Genomic DNA, 11,717 nt, shown 5'->3' on the forward strand with positions numbered 1-11,717 from the left:
TTATATATATTTAAGAGTCCTAACTAAGGTCTGAAAGGTAAGGATTCACTTATTCTATTCCTTATAGGACTAAGGTTTTGGTTTAGAGATAAGGGTCCATGATCCATGGTGGACCCCTTCTTAATTAGTTAAGGGAATTTAAACCTCTTTTAACGGAAAGCAACTAAATAATTAGTCTGGGTTAGAGGCCGTAACACAGGGTGTTACACCCTCCCCCCCTTACAAGAGGCTTCGTCCCCGAACCCTGTGCATGGATCCATTCTATCACCCCTGGACGTCACGCATTCGGCCTCCTAGTTTAGGAAATGTGGTTCCACGTGTCGTTTGCTGGGGGTAGAGTGGAGTTTGGTTAGGTTGACAGTAAGTAGTGTTTGGAAAGTTCGGGTCTACCTTGGTTTCTTGCTCTCGAGCTAGACGCCCCACGTGTGCCGAGCATGGCCTCGATTGCCGCCACTCTCTGGTCTAATGAGTTTGTTGCGAGAATTAGGGATGAGAACCCGTTATCCATAATCCGGTTCTGCCTGGTGAGTTGTGCGAGGATGCGCTCATTGACGGACCTCTCATCTCAGCCTTCCATGTTCCCTCTTTCTTGTGCGGGTGCAGGCGGGTTTGGTTCGTGTCCTCTTCATGTTCCTCTTGTTCCCCACATTCTTGATTTTCCCGTCTCAGTTTCTTGTTAGAGATTTCCAACTGGTTTACCAGCATTCGTCGTTCTTCTGTGGGTTTCAGGCAAACCTCCTCGAAGGTGATGTATTGTCCCTCTCCGACATGGTAGATGTCATTGCGGTGGAGGTTCTGGACATTGAAAACCATCCCACTCACGGGCTTGGCTTCCATGTGGCTTAGGTCTACCCCTTTTCTTTCCGTGATCCAACTTAGGATCATCCGGTAGGGTAAGCTGAGCCGATTGCTAGATTTACAGAATTCCATGTGTTTCAACATAAGGGTGGGCAAATTGAACTTGACTTTGTGCTTAAGGAAATAGGCAAAGGTGCATTCTAAGCTCCCCATATCCTTGCTCTTGTTGTTAGTGGGCAACAAGCTGTCAGACACAATCATGACTAACAACTTCTATTCGGCGGTTAGCCACTTCCTGTTTAGCCTAGTGGCCGAAGTGAAACCATCCTCTTTTCCTACCAAATACCCGAGGTAATCCTTGTACCCTGTGCTTTGGGTACTGACCCGTGCCTTCCGGTCATAGTTTGACACACCCGTGGCGGTCAGTTTCAGGAGTTTAGCCAGGCGGCCCACGGAGAACACTATTTCCTTGCCCCGGACCTTGGAGGTGACTTCTTACTTGTCCCCCCGTTTGGTGGCTACCAAGTGACAATAGAACTCTTTTACCAATTCGGGGTATGTATCTCCTTTAATCGCGAAATAGGTATCCAAAAGGCCTTGGAATCTAAGCATATCGACCAACTCCGGAGAGAATTGGTCGGGTTCAAGAGCTTTACCTCCGATCACCGTGTAGTCGGCGTCGTTCCATTCCGGGACTCAGGTACCAATGGATTTTTTCGGCATTGAAAGATTTTCTAAGAAGCGGTGGTGGTGCGGTTTTGACGTTCCGGCGAAGTTTTCCGGCGAGGGACACGGCTGTCCTTGGGCGAGGTTGGAGGCGGTGTCGAGGTGCGGCAGCGGGGGCTGGCCGGGAGGTTGACGGGGAGGCGAGCGCCGGCTGGATGGCTTTGTCGTGGGCAGTTCGCGGGACGTCGACGGCAGGAGTGGAGCGGCGACGCTGGCCGGGTGGTCGACGGGCGGTCGACGGCGGCGTGGTGGCAGGCGGTTGGTGGTGCTTGGCTGGGGAGTTCTCGGGCGGCTGGTCGGCATCGTGGGAGAGAGGGAAGAAGAGAGAGGTAAGGAGAGAGAGAGAGGGGGGGGGGGGGGGGAAGAAGAAGGAGAAGGGGTTTTGATTTGGGGATTTTGTGGGTTTTAGGGATTTGGAGGGGTTTAAGAAGGGAGTGTTCCCTTAAGGTTTCAAGAAACACTTATTGCGTAGTGGCTAAGGTGTTAGTCTTGTAAGTGAAAGGTCTAAGGTTCAATTCCCATTGGTTGCATTAGCCCTTTTTTTTGTGCACTCCTTTCATGTCTTAGGTTTCCTACCCTTCCTTTGACCCGATGTGGCAATCGGTCTGGATCCCCTTGTCAGACTTTTGCCTTCATCGTGTGTTCGGTTTGAGACTCGTGGATTATAAGGGATGTGGGTCTTAGTCCTCCACTTTAAGTTGATTTAATTGGCTTCGTCTTTTATTTAAGGTTATAAAAATTTCTAAATAACTAAGCTAAACAAGTGATTCTACTAAGAGGGTGGTTTACAGGGGTTCGCAGATTATCCTAAGCAAATTCTTCTTCCTGGTTTCCTCTGATTGAATTGCGGGATCCTCGTCCCCTAGGGTCTCGTTTTCTGTGTCGATGTTGGCTTGGGTTTCAAGATCGGCCTGGGTGCGGCTAATACCTTTCCGGGGGCACCGTAACTCCCTTGGTTATTTGTGCCTCCTTGTTGGCCCATGACCGCAGGGCGTGTGTTTGGGGGTTGAGTGCACTGAAAGGACTTGTGTCCTTCTCCCCCGCAGTTGAAGCACTGCCAGGGGTTTCCCAGGCAGTCCCTGCCTCTATGGTCCTTGTTGCATGTTCGGCAAAGGAATGGTCTTGTATTCGCTTCATTGTTTCTCATGGGTGGCCCTTGGCTAGTTGGGTTGCCTGTTTTTGCGTTAGAGTCATTTCTAGTGCTTTTTACAGGTGGCGCCCTGCCTCCTGTGTTTCTCTTGCAGAACTGTTCCTGTTCCTGAACTCGATAGAGGTCGGCGGCTCTGGTGTAGGCATCCTTAAGGGTTCGGGGTTTGCTTACGATTAGGGCCTTTCGGGCTTCAAAGTTGAGGCCTGTCACAAACTTCTCTATCTTGGTTGTCTCCGTAGGAACTAATTCGGGCGCGAAACGAGCCAGCTCGAGGAATCATTTGTGGTATTCCATGACGGTGGCCATCCCTTGTTTTAGGTGGAGAAATTCCTCGTACATGGTTGCCCTTACGTGCGCGGGGTAGAACCGTTCCCGTAGTCGTACTTTTAGGCATTCCCAGTTGAACCCCGGTTCTTGCCTATAAGTAGGTCCTTCGTGGATCCACCAAAGATCGGCCTCGTGTCCGAGGTAGAATGAGGCTATCTCTACGCGGCGTTCCTCTAGGCATTCTACAACCCCGAGGATTTTGTCGAAGGTTCGGATCCATTCTTCGAGGATCGTGGGGTCCTCTTCTCCTGAGAAGGTGGGTTGGCGATGGATCGAGACTTGCCGAGCGACATCTGAGTTTCCGTTTGGTGGTGGTGGTGGTCGATTATTGTTACGGAGGACAACGTCGCTTAGTGCTTGGGCGACCTGAGTTAGTTGTTGTAGATTCTGAGCTAGAGATTCGTGAGCGGAGGGTTCAGGGGTCCTTGACTGACTTCTTGTTGGTGCCATGCTGATGGTCTACATGGCTAATATTTATCGTAATGGTAAGTTAGTGAGTTGCATCCTTACCTTGATGCGATAAGCGTAGGGGGAATCTTTAAATTAAGCACAGAATAGAGTGAGGGGGAGTTAGGCGTGTAATGATAAGTAAACCCACAATATCATCGCGTGTCCTAGGTTTCCAGAATCCTATGTACCTAAATTCCTAGAGTTAAAGCTTAATGTCCTAAAGTCTTGTCTTAAGATTCTTATCCTATGGTCAAACTTAGGCTCTGATACCAACTGTAACACCCCTAAATTTTAAAACTTTTAATGCTTATGAAATAAAGGCAATTCTATTGTCAAATTCCAAACAACATAAATCCGATGCACAGGCTAAACTATCCAAACAACATAAATCCTCAAATCAATGTCTAGTACAACATCAAGGCACGCAGGCCGATAAGAGAACTAATCTAGCTAGGTCCACGGGTCCAACTAGCGCGCTCCGGAGCTATTCATCTATGCCTGAAAGCAAAATATTTCTATTCAAGGAATAATGCTGGTAACCCACTCCAACGTGTTAAGTACAATATAGGTAGATATATATAAGGAAAATAATTTTGAAGCTGGAATATATATATATACTTATGAAACTCTAATTTAAAACCGAGGGTAGACCCAATCATGCAAGGGTAGGTACATTCGATATAATTAATCACACACATAACAATTCTAGCATGCATCATAAGGTCACAAGACTATTTCATATCAATCATATCAATACTCCGTTACTATTTCAGTCACAATCAACAATAAGACACGTATGCACATATGGTGGTGCCGCAGGACCAATCGCATGCCCATACATGAGGGTCAGCGCATATAGCTCTGACACGGCCCTGAAGCACCCTGTTTGTACCGCAGCACAAGGAGATTGATCGCAACCAATCGATGAACCGCAGCTCATTTATAACGTTTGATTGCAACCAAACGGTGGACCGCAGCCCTATATATATATATATATATATATATATATATATATATATATATATATATATATATATATATATATATATATATATATATATAACATCCGATGGTTCTCAAACCATCCAACTGCCTGTATAGCCGACTGATCGCAACCGGCCGGGTTAACACCTGATGGTTCTCAACCCATCAGATGGTCATTATAGCCAAATGATCGCAACTAATTGGGGTATCGTGCATAATTAACACATAAGCCAAGCACATGCAACTCACATTAACACAGAATGAGGGGGAATCATCGGGGAACACTTATCCTAATATAACTTATGCGTGGCCAACCATATTAAACTACTCAAGACACGCCTAAGGGGTCATGCACCATCCTCCTAGGACAATGAGATACCAATTCGACTAGCATGCTATACACGAGACTCTTTTATCCTAAGAATGGTGCCCAATACATCAAACTAGACTCACATACGACAAACGGGGTACAACGGGACACGGGGAAACATCAAACGGGGAAAAACATCACGATTCGTACCGAGTGTCCAGCGGGTGGCCGGCCACCCGCCGTCGGCGAATCACAAGGCAGCGGGTGCCCGGCGGGCAGTCGCCTGCCCGCCGGCTGCCCGCTGGGAAGACGACGTTGGGCAGCGGGTTGGTGGCGGGTACCCTTGCCCCTACCTACCCCCACTGACTCTTATGTAATAAATTGGTCCCGGGATCTCTCGTGGAACCCGAAACCATGTCCAGACACATTTAAACACAAATGACGACACCACGTAATCAAGTAACGGATTAAAACCAAGAACCACACCAAATACATCTTAAAACGACTCCTAAACATGCCAAGACTAAACACCCGAACATGCAAAATCCCACCCAAACATACCAAGAATAACACAATACGAGATCCACGTTATAATCCTAGGGCTCTAGTCATAATTAAAACACAAGATCGTTTATATAATTTATCTTACAATCAAGAACATCAATATTATCACATAAGCATCAAGATTAACACATAACCATCAAGATTATCTCATGAACATCAAGATTATCTCATAAACACCATATCAATTTCAGGCAAAGCTTCATCAAGACGCAAGCACAGAATCACATATCAAAAGAGCCAAAGAAGAGATTATAGCAAGGAAAATAGGTTTTGTTGAGACATGGGTTACCTCTTAGCTTTAATTAGAATCCTTGGATACTAAGGTTCTTTCTCTAAGATCTCCTCTTCGTGATTTCTCCTACGTTTGGTGGTAGGGAAATTCTTGGGAATTCTTGTGTGGTGGAATCTATTGTGGTGGGATTTCTAGGTGCATCCTAGGTCCTTATATATATTTAAGAGTCCTAACTAAGGTCTGAAAGATAAGGATTCACTTATTCTATTCCTTATAGGAGACTAAGGTTTTGGTTTAGAGATAAGGGTCCATGATCCATGGTGGACCCCTTCTTAATTAATTAAGGGAATTTAAACCTCTTTTAACGGCAAGCAATTAAATAATTAGTCTGGGTTAAAGGCCGTAACACGGGGTGTAACAGCAGGGATGTAGACCTTCGCCTTAGCACTTAGGCATGGTTTGACCTAAGTGTGGCATAACACCCCCGTTGGTTTTAACATTGCTTCAACGATGTTATTTTCAGTTTCAGACTTTATTTACATATCTTTGCCAGTTTATTGCTTTTTTTAAGCCCAAGAACTGGGGGTGTTACAAGTATTGTGCAAGGAAAGCTAGATAGAGACGAAGCTTAAAAGTTCATATCTAGTGTAACCTATGCCTCACGACGAACCGGTGAGTTTATAGTACACCAGCTTGAGGAATGAAATAACAAACAATTGCAGCTTTTGAAGATTGTGGTTGGGGATCTTTCATTCAAGGCGACTTTGTGGCTAACCCTTGGACTAAAGATCTGGTGTTGAAGTACGGAAGGAATATCATCTGCAATCAACAGTGCTTTGTGGATACAATGTGTGGCTTTTTTGCTTGTATCTGTGCAAATAATATTATTGAAATCCTCCTTGGACGTTAGCGAGAAGAGTTGGGTGGGCAGTTGCCGAAAAATTATAAAAATCTCTCAATCTACTCTTCAATTTTCTGCACTTCGCATTGCTTGCATTTTCATATCAGTTGAGTGAACCAGTTATCACACACTACATAATTTTCGTTCAAGTTGTTTTTCACTCAAACTTGTGCTACAAACCCTTGTAGTATTCTGTTACCTATCACTGTGCTTTCGAGATGTTGGTAAGCTTTGCATTAAAAATTTGTTTTAATTAAAATTAAAAAAAAAAAAAATCTATTCAACCCCCCCCCCCCCCCCCCCCCTTTCTAGACTTTTACCAAACACGAGACCAACAATGTTTGCTTCGAAAAAATTTCGCATTGTTTGGGAAATCCTTGGTTGAACACAGGGGTAGACGAAGAACACAGGTTACTATTTGAAGGCCAATAATCAACGCATTGGGCTTGACCTAAGACCAAACCAGATCCAAGGCTCGAGTAAAGATATGCCAACTTGTCCTTTGACTATTGGGGTAGTACTCCTTTTAGTTCTCGACTTTCAATTCGACCAAAAAGCATACATTGACTTTAATTTTTTTTACCACAAATAATCATCCATTATAATTTTTGTTAAATGGATATTAAATCTAAGGTTAATATCGTCAAATAAAAAAATATTAAATGTTCCTCAACACTCAGTAGAATGAATCCAAATACCCTTCAATGTACCTTCATTGAGTTCATTTTTCCCCAATTCTCCTCCACAGTTTCAACACTCAGAATTTGGAGAGAGAAAAAAATACCCTTCATTTTCGCCAATTTTCCTTCAAAGCTTTAACACCTAGAATTTTGGAGAGAGAAAATGCAATGCACTTCATTCTTCCCTAATTTACCTCCACATTAGGACAAAAGTGACAGCTTGAAAAGCATGCATGGGTGGGAACTCTAGCTTGTCTCAAAAGTATATATGAGAGAGACCACTGCCATCCCTAACGACCAATAGAAAAATTACATGCAAAATTCACCTCCTTTCAATCAGTTAACCTGGTTGGCTAAATCCTTAAATTCAAAACAACAGACGAGCTACCGGCGGAGAGGATAACCACGTTCATCGAAAAAATCAAGACTCGGCCAAAGCAAACCTAGAGAGTCTCAAGAAAAGCCCACCTCACACACCAAAAGAAGAGAGAGATCTCTGGGGAGCAACCCCTTCAGCAATCTCCTCTTAACACTAAACATAACAAAGACAAGAATAAACCCCTCAAATCTCTAAATTCACCAATGAAACCATGGATAGTCCCATTCATCTAATTTCTATGCTAAATTCAAGCCTTGCAAACCCACACAATTTTTCAACGAACTAGGGGTACCCCCTACAACCTTATTGAAGCGAAGGTTAAGAGATCTTCAACTCCTCAAGTAACTTTATCGTAAGGCAAAGAACCATAATTACCTCCACCGCTGAAGTTTAGAGCAACGACCCGCAGACACATGCGGCAAGTTTTGTTAAAGGCATAGGATCCGGCGGGGATCTGAAGCTGTGAAGGAAAATTGGGGAAGAATGAAGGGTATTTAGCATTTTCTCGTTCCAAATTCTGGTATTGAATATGTGGATGAAAATTGAGAAAAACTGAACTTAATGAAGGGTATTAACCTTATCATTAGTACACTAAAAAAAAAGGAGCTAATGAAACTTGTAGGCTTGCTTACATATATAAATTGAATCGTATAATATTAAAAATCGCATTGTAATGTTGGGGATAATTACTATAATTTTGTTGAATTTTTTTTTTACAAAAAAGTCATCTTATTTGTTTCATTTTTTTTTTTTTAAATGTAAGGATGGGATTAGTTCTTACTTTTTTCTTGAGAACATATTGTCATTGGAGTGTTACCCTATAGAACAAGGTCTTCGTATAAAAACTTATATTAGGATAAATCTCTACTGCCCGTTAGAGTTTCACGTTGGTTGAGTGGTTTAGTAAAAAAAAAAAATACAAATATCGTCACCCCCACCCCATATCAAAATTTTTTGAAAGAGTTAATACCACAAATGGTCCTTTGACTATTGGGGTAGTACTCCTTTTAGTCCCCGACTTTCAATTCGACCAAAAAGCATACTTCGACTTTAATTTTTTGCCACAAATAGTCATCCATTATAATTTCTGTTAAATGGATATTAAATCTAAGGTTAATATCATCAAATAAAAAAATATTAAATGTTCCTCAGCACTCAGAAGAATGAATCCAAATACCCTTAAATGCACCTTCATTGAGTTCATTCTTCCCCAATTCTCCTCCAGAGTTTCAACACTCAAATTTGGAGAGAAAAAAAAAAATACCCTTCATTTTCCCCAATTTTCCTTCAAAGCGTTAACACCTAGAATTTTTGAGATAGAAAATGCAATACCCTTCATTCTTCCCTAATTTACCTCCACATTGAAAGTCGAGGATTAAATGGAGTACTACTCCTATAGTCAGAGGACCATTTGTGGTATAAATTCTTTTTAAAATGTTTAAGAAAACTCTTAACCTTATCATTACTACAATCTAAAAAAAAAAAAAAAGGAGTTAATGAAACTTGTAGGCTTACATATATAAATTGAATCGCTCGTACTGTAATGTTGGTGATAATTACAATAATGTCATTGCATTTTTTTTTTAAATTATCTTATTTCTTTCAATTTTTTATTTTATTATAAATATAAGGCTGGGATTAGTTCTTAGTTTTTTCTTGAGGGCATATTCTCATTGGAGTGTTAACCTATAGAACAAGGTCTTCGTATAAAAACTTATATTAGGATAAATCTCTACCGCCCGTTAGAGTTTCATGTTAGGTGAGGGGTTTAGTAAAAAAAAAAAAATAATGAGTCAATTTTTTAATTATTGAAAATTTTGAAATTTTCAATATTTATAATCGCAACCCACATATTTTCTCCTTATTTTCTACAAATATCAAGGTGATCTACATAAAAATTAACTAAATAAATATTTAGTTAATTAAGTAAACACATTTAAAATTATGAATATATAAATAATAAACAAGTATTAAGTTCAAACATATATTGAAAATGATGTACATATACACATGAAATATATATTTTCTCAAATATTACACACATGTCTATTATATGAGAAAAAATTTGTTCCTCACTACAACCGTGCCCAAAAAAATAGATACATGAAAAAATAGGGGAGTAATTTTGTTATATACAATTTAATTTTTTCATCCTTTTCTGGAGCAAGTGGTACGGATGAAACAAAAACTCTTGCATATATCTTTTTTGTGTTTGTCTGTGTATGTGTGAGGGACATGTATACTATAAGCGAAAAGAAGAATATATAACTACTAACCCAACATAAGAGTGAATTCCATTTTTTGTCCTATTTTTATTGGGAGTTTTCCAATTTTAGTCCACTATAATTATTTTTGCCACATTGCGTCCACTATTATTAAAAGTGTTCCAATTTTAGTCCACTTTTTGGATTAATATTGGAACACTTTTAATAATAGTGGACGCAATGTGGCAAAAATAATTATGGTGGCAAAAATAATTATGGTGGCAATGTAACAGTAGGACCAAAAATGGAATTCACTCCCAACATAATTAGCAAGAAAGCAAGAGAGAACATGAGAACAATCTTTGATGCCATTTATATGTTTACTATACAACAACGTTAAATTTGATTCGCTTGAAATAGAACTACAACAATTTTTGATGCTTTACTAATTTATAAGAAGAGCATCAAATGTAACGGATGGCGCATACATAGTAATCCCCAATATTGCATAAACTCATATTGTCCATGTATAGTAAAATATTAAAATAAAAATACTATACTAGTTATTTGAAGGGAAATTTTATCCCAAATATTGTATAATTGTCTTTCTATAGTAAATTTTTTTTAAATATTTCCTTATTTCTTTTCGAAGAAAAAATTTATTTGGGACAATGCTTTATGAAACGCTTTTTAAACCTAATTTTATCTATTTTATTTAACTAATACATTACCCGGTGCGATGCACCTATATATATTTTTTATTATATATTTAAATAATAAAATTAATGATGAAATTATAAACAATTCTAATATTTGAAAGTGTACATTTATTTGAAACTGGTATTTTCACCCGTGCAATACACGGAATGGATTTGTTGTAATATATTAAGAATATATGAATCAATAAATAATTATTTAAATTAGAACATCAAATATTATATAGTGCAATTAAAGATATGGTTTGCATCGTTAAGTTTATGTATTTTGATATTATCATTGCTTGAATTTGTGCAAATAATTGCTCAAATTAATAGCTAATGTCTAGATGTACGCATGCTGTGCTATAATTTTGAAGATTTTATTTATCATTGTTTAGTATTTTCATAAATTAGGCAAATGTGCTCGTTCTCTAAAAACTCAGTTATATGAATGAATTGCTATCGTAATACATTTGTATGGAAGATATATTTTTTGTCTAGATATGTAGTAATTTTTCCATTTAAATAAAATAATATAATCGATTATATTTACACATTATTGAAACATCTTTGTAGATGACATTGGTAGTGGCAACACAATGTTATCCATCCTCGTCTAGAGCTAACACCTTCAGTTCATCAAGATAGGTTACTCGGGTGAAAAAAAAATCATCTTATTTGTTTCATTTTTTTTTTTTTATTATAAATGTAAGATTGGGATTAGTTCTTACTTTTTTCTTGAGGGCATATTCTCATTGGAGTGTTAACTTATAGAATAGGGTCTTCGTATAAAAACTTATATTAGGATAAATCTTTACCGCCCGTTAGAGTTTCATATTGGTTGAGGGGTTTAATAAAATAAAAAAAATATGGAGTCAATTTTATAATTATTGAAAATTTTGAAATTTTCAATATTTATAATCGCAACCCACATATTTTCACCTTATTTTCTACAAATATAGAGGTGATCTACATAAAATTAACTAAATAAATAAATATTTGTAAATGACTAAATTTCTTTTAATTTTTCAAATATCATTTCGCATTCTCAGTACAATATTACTTTCAATCCTACAAACATTGGACCTCATCTATTATCCTGAATATCATCATTATATGAGAGTCCCACATGCACACTTGCATATTCCAGCTATGCAAGCATATTTACAGTTAGGACCCGGACATATATCTTTACACTCTTCATGGGTTACGCACTCTGGCACAACAATGCTATCCTTCACGATTTGATCTTCTGGCAGGCTATTAGAAGTATGACAATTTGATGAATCTGCAAATATGTTGAATTAAGTAAAC

This window comes from Ipomoea nil, unplaced genomic scaffold (assembly GCF_001879475.1).
Source record: "Ipomoea nil cultivar Tokyo-kokei standard unplaced genomic scaffold, Asagao_1.1 scaffold2580, whole genome shotgun sequence".
NCBI lineage: Eukaryota > Viridiplantae > Streptophyta > Magnoliopsida > Solanales > Convolvulaceae > Ipomoea > Ipomoea nil.